This window comes from Mobula hypostoma, chromosome 21, assembly GCF_963921235.1.
Source record: "Mobula hypostoma chromosome 21, sMobHyp1.1, whole genome shotgun sequence".
Taxonomy (NCBI): domain Eukaryota; kingdom Metazoa; phylum Chordata; class Chondrichthyes; order Myliobatiformes; family Myliobatidae; genus Mobula; species Mobula hypostoma.
This window is the reverse complement of record NC_086117.1, coordinates 5300355-5318039: the sequence shown is the minus strand read 5'-3', so window position 1 is coordinate 5318039 and position 17685 is coordinate 5300355. Positions and strand designations below refer to the sequence as shown.

The window sequence follows — 17685 nt, the reverse complement described above, 5'->3', positions numbered from 1 at the left end:
TTTTTAAAAATTAGCTTAGCTGTAATCTTCTGTGATCGCTGTCACTTTATCCACCAAGTTGGCAGTCAGAAATAGCAGAAATATGCCCATTTCACACCCCAATATAAAATAATCTGTTTGTAGCAAAGTAATGTCCAATTAGTTTCCACTATGCAAATGTACTCAAGTTCAACAAAACTTCTTTCTCAGCTATGGTGGATTTGCTGTAAGAATATTAGAAGTGCAGTCACTCACCTGAGACACCTCCCAACTTCCCCCAACCTCTACTCCTATGGTTAAATGCTGAACAATTTAGGAACAGCTTCTTCTGCTCTGCCATCAGATTTCTGTATGATCTATGAACACCACCTTTTATTTCTTTATTTTTACACATTTTGCAATTTTAAAAATATTTTTACACTATAGCTCTGCCACAATACATTTTACATCATACAAGTTGGATAATAAACCCAATTTTGAAAAGCAAATGTCCTTGCCATAATTAGGATTTTGGGCCAAATGTTTGACGACAGTTGTGGGCTGCCCCAACACATTCTTGGGTGTGTTTGCTAATGCAAATGATGCATTTCACTGCATGCCTCAATGCACATGTGACAAATAAATCTGAATCAATGCACAAAGGCAAAAACATATCTGATCAGTTGAATAAGGTAAAGGACAACAAATTAAGATACAGAGAAATTTAGAGAATTAAAATAAAAGCATCACGATTTCGATAAGCCATAAAATAAACTGTTTACCTGCTAGATGTGTAATATTGCAAAATGAAAAGATGTACATTTCTAAAAATAGCTATTAAGTCAACAGGGAACCAAGGGTTGCACAGCTGATTAGCAGAAATTCTTCCTTCCCAACCTGTGGAAAAATATTAGCATTTGTTCCGTACAGGGCAAAGTGGTGTTCTAGGTCAAATGGTATTTCTTTCCCTTGACTGATCAGTTACTGTAGCAGTGGATGTATTCCTGACAGAAGTCAGTCACACTATAGCAAGATAAGAAGCATTTGTTCTGGTTGGTATGGAGTAATAATTATCATTTACTCAAATATTTTCATGACATTACAGTGAGATTCCGTCATATTTCCAATTTCTACACAGCACTTTTCTCAGTGCTTATGGCAAACGTATATTTATTTTCAAAGCTAAAAAATCTACATCAAGAGGACTAAACTGCAATTAAAAACCATGGAAAATTCAAATGGATCTACTGTGATCGGAAGATGTAGCAGAAGTTGTAATGTTTTATTCAAGGAGAAATTTTGCAGTGAGCTGAAAATCCTAAACTGAAGGATGACTAAGACTTGCAACTGAAGTGCAAACAGCATCTATTTCTTAGATTTGTGTTAATTAACCTTGAAGCAGGAAAGTGATTCATTCTTGACCCTTGGTGGTGGCAATGTCAGATGCTTTAGCATAAGGAGCCAAAGGAACATTCCCAGGTCCTGAGCAGTTGATTTTAATGTCGGGGGAGACATTATGATTATATGTATCCCAACTCTCTGGTCTGTCTGTTGAAATTTCCCTCATATCCACCCTAAATTATGCCTTTTTGTTCCTTATATCCACACTATAAATCTAAAGTCAGCTACAGAAATTCTATTCTCCATGCCCATTCTGACTTGTCAATACATGGCCTCCTCTACTGCCGCAAGGCCACTTTCAACTTGGAAGATCAACACCTCATCTTCTGTCTGGGTAACCTCCAACCTGATGGCATGAACATCGATTTCTCTAACTTTCTGTAATTCCTCCCCATTCTCTTTTCCATTTCCCATTCTAGGTCCCCTCTTAACCCTTTCCTTCTCCTCACCCGCCCATCACCTCCTTCAGGTGAACGCCCCCTTCCACTTCCCTTTCTCCTGTCTCCTATGGTCACTCTCCTCTCCTATCCGATTCCTTCTTCCCCAGCTCATTACCTTTTCCACCTATCACCTCCCAGCCATCCAGCTTCCCCTTCATCTGTCTTCACCTAGCTTGTCCTCCTCCTCCCTTCCCAGTCCAGGTGAAAGGTCTCACCTTGAAACATTGACTGTTTCTTTCTCTCTTGACCTGCTGAGTTCCTCCAATATTTTGTGTGTGGTTACAGAAATTGTTCATTTACACCCCTTTTATATGATTATAAAAGTGACACTATTACAAGGTTGGCAAATGCTAAATTAGGTTGCGTCTGTGAAATGTTTCCCTTCATCATTTATATTCCTCAGCTGCTGGTCTGCCACCACACATAGATACTGCCATATAGAAATTCATCTATACTCGGGAGAAGTAGTATCCTCTGTACTTAGTGATTCATGAGAGGAGGCATTTTGTCTGCAGAAATATCAGCTGGCCTGCTACTATTTACACATTCCAATGGGCCCAGACTGACATTGGCTGCAAACAGCTATCCACTTCTATTTCTACCATCAGGGGGACAGTACAGGAGACTGAAGGCACACACCCAACGTTTTAGTAACAGCTTCTTCCCCACTGCCATCAGATTTCTGATGGTCAATGAACCCATGAGCACTATCTCACTATTTTTGGACTATATATATCAAATTATAGTTTTTTTAAAATTTATTGCACTGCACTGCTGCCACAAAACAACAAAATGATGACGTGCCAGTGATATTGAACCTGACTTGGATCCTGATTCAGGTGTTGGTTGGCTATTAGTTATTCAGTCTTCCCTTCCACATTTTTCCTATTATCTATAGTCAAGATTTTAACATAATTTAAGCTGAAAACTGTCTAGTAATATAACTTCCACTAAAATGTGTATATTTTAAAATCAAGCATTTTTATGCAAAATGGACTGAATCACAAGCATTTGTTGAATACTAGCTCAGACAGATACTGCTGCAAGTTGAAACATGGTGTGGAAGATGGTTACAAAACACTTTCATTAAGATGATATGTGCTATTTATGAGATCTTGAGCTTTTGCTTGTTGCCTAGCAAGAACATAAAATACGATCTCCTGTTCTCTTTCAGTAGATGTGGGGGATAAGAGCAGTTCTTTTGTGCTTGACTTAGTTAATGGCTGGAATCTGTGGTAATAAAATCTATGAGTATATCAGTTTTCACCGTTATTACTGAGTAAACCAGACGGCAACTCCAGTGTCCGCACATGCGCAATTAAGTGCGGAAATCAGGAAATTACTGTCTGAGTTTCAGTGTTGGTCCGTAAGCTTCAGCACACTGTTTCCCTGCTGGCTGGGGGAATTCACCATTCAACACATGGAGGATGGAGTTTTGGTACTTGCCCAATGAGTGGCAAATAAAAGCACCATCAAGAATTATGGTGGTCCATTCCAATACTAGTAAACTTTGCTGACAAGATGACCCTCAATTACCTTCTAATAAAATTTCTGTGAATTTACCTTTGCAATGCTACAATCTCATTGAGGTTAACTACTGAGTATTTTAAAATAATTCATATATTTTTCATTTTTGTCTATTAACTACATATCATCTTTTACTACTTAGTTTTTTTTTTAAAAAGGAATTCATATTAAGGGAGCAACACAAAATGCTGGAGGAACTTGGCAGGTCAGGAAGCATCTATGGAAAGGAAAAAGAGTTGACATTTCAGGCTGAGACCCTTCATCAGGACTGGTGTTGATCATATTATGGAACCTAGATGTTGCCAGCAGTCATTACTTAATACTCATCCTCAAGCACTCAAAGATACTGGTGAACCAGTTTTTGAGCCACTGGTGAACCATTTTCTCGGCGCTTAGGGTGAAAGAACTTTTGTGCTCTTTGGTAGGAAGTATCATGATTTAGACCGCACAGTGATAAAGGAATGTCATTATCCTTCCAGACCAGTTGCTTACAGGCTCCCGCTTTCCTTGATTTTCTTGGTGATGGGACCATTGGTTAAGAAAATATTATCAGAGTAACAGAGCAAATATGAGCATTAGACACTGCACTGGTAGTTGTGAGACTTGAAGTTCTACACTAGGCTAGCTCTTTTCAATGTTTCTAATTACTTAACTGAGAGTACATCTCACAGAATTATTCCAAACTAAAAGTCAAAGACAATTTATTATCAAAGTACTTACAATGTCACCATACTGACCGTACTCTACTTTGAGATTCATTTTTACAGGCACAAAAACAAATATCACAGAATTTATGAAAGCTGTACAGAATACATTGTCCAAAAGACAAATTGTGCAAATTTAAAACATATAACACTGAGGAAATGAGTTGTAGAGTCTTTAAAAGAGAGTCTGAAGGTGGGGAATCAGTTCAGTGTTGAGGTGAGTGAAGTTATCCATACTGGTTCAGAAGCCTTACAATTGTAGGTTAATAACTATTCCTGAACCTGGTGGTGTGGGGCCTATGGCTCTTGTACCTCCCACCTGTTGATATAGTGAGAAGAGAGCACAGCGTGAACAGTGGGGGATCTTGATAATAAATGCTGCTTTCTTGAAGCAGTGCTCCTTGTAGATATGTGGAATTCGTAGGAAGGACTTTGCCTGTGATGGACTGGGCTGCATCCACCACTTGTAGGCTTTTCCATTTCTGGACATTGGTGTTTTCATAGCAGGCTGTAATATAACCAGTTAAGATACTCTACACTGCACATCTATAGAAGTTTGTCAAAGTTTTAAGTACATACCCAATCTATGTCAACATTTAAGAAAGTAGAGGTTCCTACAGTCATGGAGTTCAATTCCCAAAATTCCCAAGGCACAAACACAGTGCGGTGCATTTTTTCCACCTGTTACAGGATTGAGTTGAGCTGCAAAAATGATCACTAAATATTATTCTGCACCCATCCATGCAAAGCGCAGGAGAAAACTCAGCTTCTGGCTTCAGTGATGTCAATTGACACCTTTGAGGTTGCTGCTGTAACATTAAAGCATGAACACACATTGAACAGACTGACAATTTTAATTAGAAAACTATGTCCATATCACAGATCTATCTACCTGTCCAGGATCCCCCCTCCTACTATCACCCCCACCCCAGTGTTCCAGACAAGACCACAAGACATAGGAGCAGAGTTAGGCTATTCAGTCCATGGAGTCTGCCCTGCCATTCCATCGTGGCTGATCCCGGATCCCACTCAGCCCCATACACCTGCCTCCTCACCCTATCCTTTGATGCCTGACTGACCAGGAAACAATCAACTTCCACCTTAAGTATACCCATGGACTTGGCCCCCACCAGTCTGTGGTAGAGCATTCCACAGATTCACTATTCTCTGACTAAAAAAATTCCTCCTTACCTTTGTTCTAGGAGGTTGGCCCTCAATTTTGACGCTGTGCCCTCTAGTTCTGGATACCCCACCATAGGAAACATCCTCTCCACATCCACCTTATCTAGTCCTTTCAACGTTCAGTAGATTTCAATGAGATCCCCCAAATTCCAGTAAATACAGGCCCAAAGTTACCAAATGCTCATGTTAACCCCTTCATTCCTGGAATCAACCCCGTGAACCTCCTCTGAACTCTCTCCAATGACAACACATCCTTTCTGAGATATGGGCCCAAAACCGTCGACAATACTCCAAGTGTGGCCTGATAGTGTCTTATAAAGGCTCAGCATTATCTCCTTGCTTTTATATTCTATTCCCCTTGAAATGAATGCCAACATTGCATTTGCCTTCTTTACCACAGACTTGACTTGGAAATGAACCTTCTGGGAGTCTTGCATGAGGATTTGCATGTACATTGATCTGTGGATAACAAATCAGTGGATAACATGAACTTCAAAGGCATATTTTTTGCAACTATCTTTTTTGATGGTGGTCCTGAGACTCAGAACTTAGACTCAAAAGATTCTTCAGATCCTGTCCATTGTTATATGTAGTATTTTTTCCCCTGTGCAAAAGCTGAACCAATTGCAGTTTCCTTAACTACTTACCCCTGATAATGAGCACCTAAGAAGAAAGTTATGAACCCGTAAACACTACCCACTACATTTTTTGGGGGTTTTTTGTGCACTACTTATTTTAACTTAACTATTTAACAGACATATATATACCTACTGCAATATTGTTTTTTTCCTCTATATTTATCATGCGCTGCTGCCATAAAGTTACCGAATTTCATGACATATGCCAGTGATATTAAACCTGAATTAAGTTATGACAGTAAGAGTTTGCAGCAGTGGAGGCCAAGTCACTGGGTGTATTTAAGGCAGAGATTGATAGGTATCTGACTAGCCAGGGCATCAAAGGTTATGGCGAGAAGGCGGGGGAGTGGGACTAAATGAGAGAATGGATCAGCTCATGATAAAATGGCAGAGCAGACTCGATGGGCTGAATGGCCGACTTCTGCTCCTTTGTCTTATGGTCTAAGACACAGGAGCAGAATTAGGCCATTTGATAAAAAAAACAAAATGTTGCAGCTCTGGTGGTATCTCTTATTATTCTGCAGTTGTTTAACTTGGGCTGTTAAGACTCTGTATACTTTATAGGTAATTTGTGAATGTCAGATAAAAATCACTGCCTCCCTGATTTGATAGGTCAAAAAGTAGTTGCACATTAATCAGCACTGACTCTGAACTATTTGGATTTTCCTAGATTGTAATGGCTTGATTGGTGTTTTCGAGTGAAATACATTTCCTGCTCTCACAGACATTTAGCAAGCTATTTGTGCCTCAGGCACCACACTAGAAATCTTTCCTGTTTCCCAAATCGCCAAATAATCAAGCACACAAATGCAAACATTAATTACCAAGTTAAAAAATACACAATACTCCAAGTGAATGGATTTTGAAAATTAGAAACTTGACGAGGAAAGCTGTCAGCATTTTCCTTTCATGACCAAAATAAATGTTGCTTCTTCCATCTAAAGTGTAAAAAATAGTACTGTTTCTGATAATTTCCTTTCACCAATCACATTTGAAAATTTCATTTGAAAACACCTGTTGTCAGTGTAAAGAAAGGTCATCTGCTTGAGACATTAACTCTCCCTCTCTCTCCACAATGACAACATTTTCAAAAATTTTAGGTTTTATTTCCAGAGCAGTACTTGGTGTTGGGCTTCACCTGTAGTTTGAGCATCAAGCAGTCCAACAGCAAGGGATTTGCATTTGTATAGCATTTTCTTGCTCTTTTCAAGGAAGCTAAAGAGTTTACAGCCTTTTTGAAGAGCTGCAATGTTGTAACCAATTTGTGCACTGCAAGTTCCCAGGGGAATGCCATGGAGACCAGGTTACTGGCACTGAGAATCTGTGGTCCAGAAGAGAAAGTTGGGGGGGGGGGGGTGGAGGCATGGTACTGATAGGGGACTTAATAGACATTGGAACAGACAGGGGATTCTGTGGATGTGAACGCGACACCCAGATGGTATGTTGCCTCTTAGGTGCCAGGGCCATGGACGTCTCAGATCGTGTCCACAGCATTTTGGAGGGGGGAGGAGAGCAGCCAGGTATCTTCATACATATTAGTACCAATGACATAGGAAGGAAAAGCAAAAAGGTCCTGAAGAGAGAATTTAGAGAGCTAGGCAGAAAACTGAGAACGACCTCCAGGGTAATAATTTCTAGATTGCTACCCTGGGATAGGGATGGAGAACCAAAAATGGTAGCAAATACAGTACTCAGTGTTATATCTCAATGCATGGAGTATGAAAAAAAAGGTGGATGATCTTGTTGCACTATTACAGATTGTCAGGTATGATGTTGTGGCCATCACTGAATCATGGCTGAAGGATAGTGGTAGTTGGGAGCTGAATGTCCAAGGTTACACATTGTATTGGAGGGATACGAAGGTAGGCAGAGGGTTGGTGTGGCTCTGCTAGTAAAGAATGACATCAAATCATTAGGAAGATGTAACATAGGATCGGAAGATGTTGAAGCCTTGTGGGTTGAGTTAAGAAACTGCAAGGGTAAAAGGACCCTGATGGGATGTGGACTACAGAATACAACAGGAAATAGAAAAGGCATGTCAAAAAGGCAATGTTATGATAGTCATGGGAGATTTTTACATGTAGGTAGACTGGGAAAATCAGTTGATAATGGACCTTAAGCAAGTGAATTTGTTGAATGCTTGCAAGATGGCTTTGTACAGCAGCTTGTCTTTGAGCCTACTAACAGTCCAGCTATACGAGATTGGGTGTTATGCAATGAACCGTAGGCGATCAGGGAGCTTTAGATAAAGGAACCCTTAGGAGGCAGTGATCACAATATGAATGAGAAAGTAGAGTCTGATGTAGCAGTAGTTCAGTGGAGTAAAGGAAATTACAGTGGTATGAGACAGGAATTAGCCAAAGTAAATTGGAAGGAGATGCTGGCAGGAATGACAGCAGAGCAACAATGGTGCGAGTTTCTGGGAAAAATGAGGAAGGTGCAGGATAGAAGTAGTCCAAAACCAAAGAAATACTCAAATGGCAAAATAACATAACCATGGCTGACAAGGGAAGTCAAAAGCTGAAGTAAAGCAGAAGAGGGAATACAACAAAGCAAAAATTAGCAGGAAGATGGAGGATTGGGAAGCCTTTAAAAACCTACAGAAAGCAACTAAAAGAACTATTAGGAGGAAAAAGATGAAATATGAAAGCAAACTAGCAAACATATCAAGGTGGATAGAATCAGCTTTTACAAGTGTATAAGAAAATATGAGAGTCGATATAGGACCACTGGAAAATGAAGCCGGAGAAATAATAACAGGGGACAAAGATATGGCAGAAGAACTAAGTGAGTACTTCGCATCAGTCTTCACTGTGGAAGAAACTGGCAGTGTGCCAGGTGTTGAAGGGTGCGAGGGAAGAGAAGTGAGTGCAGTTACTATTACAAGGGCGAAGGTACTCAAAGAGCTGAAAGACCTAAAAGGTAAACAAGTTAATTGGACCAGATGAACTGCACCGTGGGGTTCTGAAAGAGGTATCAGTAGAGATTGTGCAGGCATTAGTAATGGTCTTTCCAAAATCATTGGACTCTTGCAATTTTCCAGTCCTATGGAACCATGCCAATGTTGCTCCATTCTTTAAGAAAGGAAATTATAGACCAGTTAGCCTGACCTCAGTGGTTGGGAAGATGTTAGAGTCAATTGTTAAGGACGAGGCGAGTACTTGATGACACAGGACAAGATAGGACAACATCAGCATGATTTCCCTAAGGGAAAATCTTGCCTGACAAACCTGTTAGAATTCTTTGAGGAGATTACAAGCAGGATAGATAAAGGGGATGCAGTGCGTGTTGTACATTTGGATTTTTAGAAGGCCTTTGACAAGGTGCCACACATGACGCTGCTTACCAAGTTAAGAGCCCATGGTATTGTAGGATAGTTACTGGCATGGTTAGAGCATTGGCTGATTGGTAGGAGGCAGTGAGTGGGAATAAAAGGATCCTTTTCTGGTTGGCTGCCAGTGACTAGTGGTATTCCACAGAAGTTGTTGTTGGAAACGCTTCTTTTTATGCTGTATATCAATGACTTAGATGATGGAATAGATGGCTTTGTTGCCAAGTTTGCAGATGATACAACGATTGGTGGAGGGGCAGTTAGTGTTGAGGAAACAGGAAGGCTGCAGAAGGACTTATAGACAGGTTAGGAAAATGGGCAAGAAAGCAGCAAATGAAATACAATGTTGGAAAATGCATGGTCATGCACTTTGGTAGAAGAAATAAATGTGCAGACTATTTTCTAAATGGGGAGAAAATCCAAAAACACGAGACACAAAGGGATTTGGGACTCCTTGTGCAGAGCACCCTAAAGGTTAACTTGCAGGGCGCCGTCAGTGGAGAGGAAGGTAAATGCAATGCTAGCACTCATTTCAAAAAGTCTAGAATACAAGAGCAGGGATATGATGCTGAGGCTTTATAAGGCACTGGTGAGGCCTTACCTTGAATATTGTGAACATTTTTAGACATAGAACAGTACAGGCCCTTTGGCCCACATTGTTGTGCCGACCCTCAAACCCTGCCTCCCATATAAACCCCCACCTTAAATTCCTCCATATACCTGTCTAGTAGTCTCTTAAATTTCACTAGTGTATCTGCCTCCACCACTGACTCACGCACCAACCACTCTGAGTAAAAAACCTTCCTCTAATATCCACCTTGAACTTCCCACCCCTTACCTTAAAGCCACATCCCCTTGTATTGAGCAGTGGTGCCCTGGGGAAGAAGCACTGGCTATCCACTCTATCTATTCCTCTTAATATCTTGTATACCTCTATCATGTCTCCTCTGATCCTCCTCCTCTCCAAAGAGTAAAGCCCTAGCTCCCTTAATCTCTGATCATAATCCATACTCTCTAAACCAGACAGCATCCTGGTAAATCTCCTTTGTACCCTTTCCAATACTTCCACATCCTTCCTATAGTGAGGCGACCAGAACTGGACACACTACTCCAACTGTGGCCTACCAAAGTTTTATAGAGCTGCATCATTACATCACGACTCTTAAGCTCTATCCCTCGACTTATGAAAGCTAACACCCCATAAGCTTTCTTAACTACCCTATCTACCTGTGAGGCAACTTCCAGGGATCTGTGGACATGTACCCCCCAGATCCCTCTGCTCCTCCACACTACCAAGTATCCTGCCATTTACTTTGTACTCTGCCTTGAATTTTCCTGTCCTCTCTGATTCTATCCTTTTCCATGATAATGCTGAAGGCCAGGGAGCAGTGGTCACTGTTCCCCAGATGCTCACCCACTGAGAGATCTGTGACCTGACCCGGTTCGTTACCTACTACTAGATCTAGTATGGTATTCACCCGAGTCGGCCTGTCAACATACTGTGACAGGAATCCGTCCTGGACACACTTAATAAACTCTGCCCTGTCCAAACCCTTGGAACTAATCAGATGCCAATCAATATGAGGGAAGTTAAAGTCACCCATGATAACATCCCTGTTATTTTTGCACCTTTCCAAAATCTGCCTCCCAATCTGCTCCTCGGTAATCTCTGCTGCTACCAGGGGGCCTATAGAATACTCCCAATAGAGTAACTGCTCCCTTCCTGTTCCTGACTTCCACCCATACTGACTCAAAAGAGGATCCTGCTACATTACCCACCCTTTCTGTAGCTTAATAGTATCCTTGACCAGTAATGCCACCCCTCCTCCTCTTTTACCCCTCCTCTCTATCCCTTCTAAAGCACTGAAATCCAGCAATATTGAGAATCCATTCCTGCCCTGGTGCCAGCCAAGTCTCTGTAACGGCCACTACATCATACTTCCACATATGTATCCAAGCTCTCAGTTCATCACCTTTGTTCCTGATGCTTCTTGCATTGAAGTACACACACTTTAGCCCTTTTACCTTCCTACCTTTACACCCTTTATTCTGCTTCTCTTTCCTCAAAGCCTCTCTGTATGTTAGATCTGGCTTTACTCCATGCACTACTTTCACTGCTCTATTGCTCCGGATCCCATTCCCCTTGCAAATTAGTTTAAACCCTCCTGAACCATGCTAGCAAACCTACCTGCAAGGATATTGCTCCCTGTCGAGTCCAGGTGCAGCCCATCCAATCTGTACAGATCCCACCTTCCCCAGAAGAGATCCCAATGATCAAAAAATTTAAAACCCTGCCCCTGCACCAACTCCTCAGCCACACATTCAACTGCCATCTCCTCCAATTCTTATCATCACTATCACGTAGCACTGGCAGCAATCCTGAGAACGCCACACTTGAGGTCCTGTTCTTCAGCCTTCTGCCTAGTTCTCGAAACTCACACTTCAGGACCTCATCCCTCTTCCTGCCTATGTAGATTTGGGCTCCTCATCTGAGAAACAATGTGCTGGCATTGGAGAGGGTTCAGAGGAGTTCACAAAGATGATTCTGGGAATGAAAGGCTTATCATACGAGGAACATTTGATAGCTCTGGGACTGTACTCACTGGAATTTAGAAGGATGGGGGGGGGATCTTATTGAAACATTTTGAATATTGAAAGGCCTAGACAGAGGACTCAGGATAGAGGGGTGTTCATTTAAAACAGATGTGGAGAAATTTCTTTAGCCAGAGGGTGGTGAATTTGTGGAATTTGTTACCACAGGCAGCTGCGGAGGCCAGGTCGTTGGATGTATTTACAGTAGAGCTTGATAGATTCTTGATTGGACACGGCATCAAAGGTTGTAGGGAGAAGGTCTGGGAGAGGGAATGAGGAAGGGGAGAAAGGATCAGCCACGACTGAATGGCAAAGTAGACTCAATGGGCCAAATGGCTTAATTCTGCTCCTATGTTTTATGGTCAGATAAGAAAGTGGGAAAGGCCAGCAAGTTTTAGTGACACACATAAAAATTGTTGGTGAACGCAGCAGGCCAGGCAGCATCTATAGGAAGAGATACACTCTTTCTATAGATGCTGCCTGGCCTGCTGCATTCACCAGCAATTTTTATGTGTGTTGCTTGAAATTCGAGCATCTGCAGATTTCCTCGTGTTTGCAAGATTTAGTGATGTTGGTTAAGAGACAAGTTTTGAATAGTCAAATACTGAGTAGGCAAACATAAAAATGTGACGGAAACCACAAGTTCATTGGACTTGTGCGCATCAGACACATCTATAAGGTCATTCCTTCAGACAGTTCTCTTCACAACCATCTCTATGTTGGGAGCATTGTTGCACAAACTGGTCAACTACAGCTCTGCAAGATTGCTGTCACAGAATCAGACTTCACAATATGCTGGATTCCTCCTTCTCAATGCCTGCCTATGTCTACCAGCAAGGCAGAATTGCCAGAGGGGCAGCACAGTAAGACACACGCAGCTGGGAAGAAAAGATAGTTTTGGGAACCCTACATGTTGATTCCTACCCTTTCTTTGGAGATACAGCGCAGAAGAGTCCCCTTCCAGCCCATTTTGCCACACAACCCACCAACTTGATCCTAACTTAATCACCAATTTATAATGATCTATTAACCTATTAACCAATATGTCTTCAGACTGTAGGAGGAAACTGGAGTACCCCAAGGAAACCCACGCATTCACAGAAAAAACGTGACAACATACTTAAGATGCCAGAACTTAATTCAGACACCCCAGGCAGTAATAGCGTTGCACTAACTGCTATGCTATCGTGGTGCCCAACGTATTGAACAACAGGAAGAAAACCATGAAGATGTTGGTAAAAGCAAACTCATACATTCTTTAATTAGAGTTAGACAAAACTCCTCCTTTTACCCAGAGCTCACTTTCCATTCTGCTCTATGGCAAAACAGTCAGGATAAATTTGACAGAACCTGAACAGATCTGGTGACTCAAAAGTTGGAATCGATGAGGGGCATCGATTCACAAGCACAATCTGCAACCTCATGAAACCACGTTTAGCTCATACCTGATGGAATCATCACACTTTGTTCTTGTAGAAACTTGGTTCCAAGACAACATCACATGTAAAATCAATCTAAAGGCCATGCCACTCAGGGATTTGGACTATATTATTTATTTTTGTGACTGTTTGCTTTTCTGCTATAGTAACTACAGTATATGCCCATATGTGCTTTATACATCTGTCAGTGCTGTGTTTTGCACTTTGGCCCCAAAGGAATGCTACTTTATTTGGCTGTATTCATATGTATGGTTGAATGACAATTAACAGCATTTTCTGCTTTTAATTACAAGGATGACAGGGCCCAGGATGCAGTGCTAAAGAAAAGGCTTAAGAATTTGTAAACATATTCAGTCGGAAATGCTGACTAGATTATCTATTTCACCAACACATAAGCCAATTTGATCGATTCTGTAGGATATCAAGGAAAAAAAAGAGAACTGGATACAGCAAAGGTTATGAGACTTGACACCACCTGTGGTACTAAATACCCAAACTGAAAAACTAGCCACATCAATGAGCAGAGTATTCCAATAAACACTGGTATCTACTCAACAATGCAGAAAATTGCATTAAGGAGCCCCAGAGAAACTGAAGACAGGAGGCATCAAGAGGAAAACCAACAAAAAAAAACTGGATTCATATTTTGATTGAGATCAATCATTTCAGTCTCTGGACATCACTGAAAAAAAATTCATAATGGCCATGTCCAGGCTTTTTTCCACCACAAGTGGGGGTGTTGCACGACACTGAATTTTATTTGCAACTTTTTAACAAGACCATGACAGCCACTTAGCAATCGATGGACTGTGGCAAGTATGCCAGGCACTGACCATCTTCAACAAAGTGTAATTGTTTATTCCTGCTATTACCATCACTAGGTACCATCCATCATCAACACCTGGTCTCCCCAGACCAGAAATTGGACTGCACCATATATAAGTAACATGGCCAGCACAGCAGTTAAGCAGTTAGGTACTTTGCAGCGAATCACTCATCTTGGATCCCAAAACCTTTTCACCATCTACAAATCAGGAGCACTCTTGAACAGGTGCTGTTCCAACAATACAAACACCTTAAAACCAAAGCACTTCACTTGAATGGGGAAGTCTAGGACCAGAGGGCACAGGTCAGAATACAAAGACAACCTTAGATCAGCGATGAGGAGGATTTTATTTAGTCAGAGGTTACTGAATCTGTAGAATTCATTGCCATGGAGGCCAAGTCAATGGGTACAGTTAAAGCAGAGGTTGACAGGTTCTTGATTAGTAAGGGTGTCAAAGGTTACGGGGAAAAGGTAGAAGAGTGGGGTTGAGAGTAGTAATAAATCAGCCATGATGGAATGATACAAAAGACTCGATTGTCTAAATGCCCTAATTCTGCTCCTATTTCTTAAGGTACATCATCCATTACCCTAAAACTCCAAAACAGAGGCTACCATCTACAAAATGTCCACATTACTCAGCTAGCTAGGCTACTCTGAAAGCCTTCCCAAACCCATAATCTCAACCACCAAGTATCACAATACTTGCAGGTGCATGGGAATGTCATCAGGTTCAGTAAGTTATTACCCTACCTACTTTGATAATAACATTTATTTTGAAATTGAACTTTGAACATGTACTTCACCAAGTCTTTATCCTTCTTGAAAAATGCAGTGATAACAGTAGAAGCAGATATGACAGTGGCCTTTAAAAGACTGTTAAAACTAGGGCATATAGAGAATAGAGGGATGTGTATCTTCTACAGGCAGAAGACAACTTGTTTAATTCAGTGCTTGTGTATGTAGATTGAGGGCCTCTTCCTGTGCTGCACTGTTCTATATTAATATTCCTTCGTTGTCACAGGGCTAAATCTTGGACCTCCCTCCTCAATTGTGGAATAGCCTTCAACAGAAGAACTGCAGCAATTAAAAGTCATGAGGAGCAATAATGCGGTGGATGGACAGACTTTTTCACAAGGTTTAGGGTGAAGGGCAGAAATATAATAGAGACCCGAGGGACAACTTCTTCTCCATACAGAGGGTGATGGGTATATGGCACGAACTGCCAGAGGAAGTGGGTATAAATCACAACATTTAAAAGACATTTGGGTAAGATACACGAATGGGAAAAGTTTGAAAGAATATTGCTCAAACGCTGGCAAATGTGACTATCCTGGGTGGGAATCTTGGTCAGCACGGATGATTTGGGCCGAAAGTGTATGACTATGATGGTACACATAGTCCTTTCTCAAGGACAGGTAGCGATGATACATGCCGATGTGGCCAACAAATACGCAGACCGCGGAAAATTAATCTTCAGTTGACGTTACCCGAGCTGCTCAGGATCAGAAGCCCATGATTTCTTTTGATCTACACTGATGCTAGACCACCCATGGGAGCGCCTCGTTCTCATAAACCGTGGGGTCTTCTACCTTCGGGAAGATGGGACCCTGATGATCGCCCACGGGCGGTGTCTGAGTGGGAGGGTGATAGCCCAGTCCTTAGTCCCCCGGCTTACCCTGGTCTCGTCGCCCACACCACCCACCGCCAACGACAACGGCGGCAGCCAGGCTGCTCCGGCCTCCGCTGTGCAGGAGGCCTCGTCTCCTAGGAGCCCGGGTCGCGCACCAATGGGAGGCAATAGCCGAGCGCACGTGAGTGGCAGTTGTGCGCGCGCGGGCGAACGAGCGAACAAGCAATCAGAGCGAGCGCTGCCTCGCGAACTGGAGGACTCGGCGGCTTGCTTTGCTGCGCGCTCTAATCCTTTTACCGGCTGAATGAATCCATCTGTTCGAAATCTCGCGTCTCATTGATCCGGGTAAGGCTCTCCCTTAGCCCGTGATGGCATGTCTCTCCGTTTTCCCCGTTGATTCTCGTTGTAACGTGTCCGTCTTTAGCGTGGAACCATCCGGTGCGGTGCTAAATAGTGATCTGTTTGCCCGGTGCCGCCGGGGCATGCGCAGTGGTAACTGCCCGCGCTTCCTGCCAAAAACCGTCCGGTGTCGGACACTGATTCAGTTGTGTGTGAGTGGGGAATTTACACTTTTTATAAATAACCTTATCTTTATTGTGGAGATTGGCGAAGGGCGGACAACTTCAGTCAAGTTTGAGCTCGAGTTGATTGGGAGATGTCCTGTTGTTGCATGCGTGTTATGGTTAGGTTATAATTCGTGCTTGGGCTTGGTTGCTTTGTGCATTTACCCCCAACAACTGTTGACCTCTGACGAGTAAAGTGGCTCTTTAATAAGGTGCTCGCCGTTTCTGCGAGGAGCCTGCAAAGCCTTCGATGTCGTTTCCGTCGTAAGATAGAGGCATCTGGTTAGATTTTATTTTGAAGGAAGCTTTACGGCTCAGTGTGCGGCTTTTGTTTTGGGCCGAAGTTGTTCGGTGCAGATGCAATGACATTGAAGCATTCAATAAATCTGAGCTATTGGGCAAGATGAATAATGAGTGATAGATTGGAAATTGGAGCTACGGAAGAATTAATAACTCCTGGGGGTGTTGAGCAAAGTGAATACATTTATATGTCTCTTCCCCCACCCTCATCATTTATCAATGCTCATTTATTTCGCATTATCGTGAACACGGGTTCAGTAACCGTGATCCTCGTCATTCCCGGTGTCCAGGTTGTGGTTTTTCTTTTGCCACTACGTTACAACAAAATGTACACGAAGGACGGCACTGGTCCGTTTAAAAGCTTTTGTCTCGTTACCTCATTCAGTTGAGGAGAGGGTGAAAAGGAGAGATAAGATGATCGTGTATTTCTTTTGTGTAGAAAATTCTGATTGCATTTCGTGCCAGATCTTGTAGGGATCAATTTATAAGGTGTTTCTACTTATCATGTGTTTAACCTGGAAGTCAACAAAAGTGAAATCCGCGTTGGATTGCTGATGTCCACTGTTTTTCAATATAGCACTGAAGTTACATTGTTCGACACGAGCACTGATTTTGATACAATGCAGTGATTTACAATGAAAATTGGGGATTTGTTTAAATTCATTCATCTAATGCTTTCGCATTTTTGATCTGTCTTTGGAAGACAAATCAAAAACTCTCTCTTGTTTCTTCGACCCCTCGTCTTCTTGACCCTTTCGACAAAAATAATCATCGTAACTGTATAAAAGGAAGCATGCACAAAACGCAGTTGCATTTTTTTTTCTCACGATTAACGGCTGTGATCAGGTAGCATTCTGTTGCTATATAGAGTCTGTACTTTGCAGAACCGGTCTACTTTGTTGTGAACGGTCCAATTAAGCCAAACATTATTCTGTACAAATCAGTTGCCGAGCAATGCTGTAGGTGTTTGTTATGTAAAATGGCATTAAATTTAGAATACAAAATACCGATGATGCGTTTAACTGGAATGCAGTTGAAGAATAAGTGAAAGGTTTTTGTTTTCGTGCCAGAGCAGGGTGCATGCCAGTCACTCCTCCGGGCTTTCTTGTGATGTATAAAACTTGCGCGATCTATCGGCATCTTGGTGAAGCTTA

The 17685-nt window shown here is 42.0% G+C and overlaps 1 protein-coding gene and 1 long non-coding RNA gene across 5 annotated transcripts in view; one reads left to right on the top strand and one right to left on the bottom strand.

Annotated features, from left to right (window-relative positions):
• LOC134359761 (uncharacterized) overlaps positions 1-15814 on the bottom strand; it is a 79168-nt gene extending 63354 nt beyond the window's left edge. The window contains exon 1 of the long non-coding RNA XR_010021200.1: positions 15714-15814. This is a non-coding gene — a long non-coding RNA (uncharacterized LOC134359761). The remainder of the gene's footprint in view (positions 1-15713) is intronic.
• Positions 15815-15879: 65 nt separating this feature from the next.
• Positions 15880-17685, top strand: part of strbp (spermatid perinuclear RNA binding protein) — a 287597-nt gene continuing 285791 nt past the window's right edge. For all 4 annotated transcript variants that reach the window (XM_063073349.1, XM_063073347.1, XM_063073345.1 and 1 more), the window contains exon 1: positions 15880-16013. The gene's annotated coding sequence lies outside the window, so the exon portion shown is untranslated. The remainder of the gene's footprint in view (positions 16014-17685) is intronic.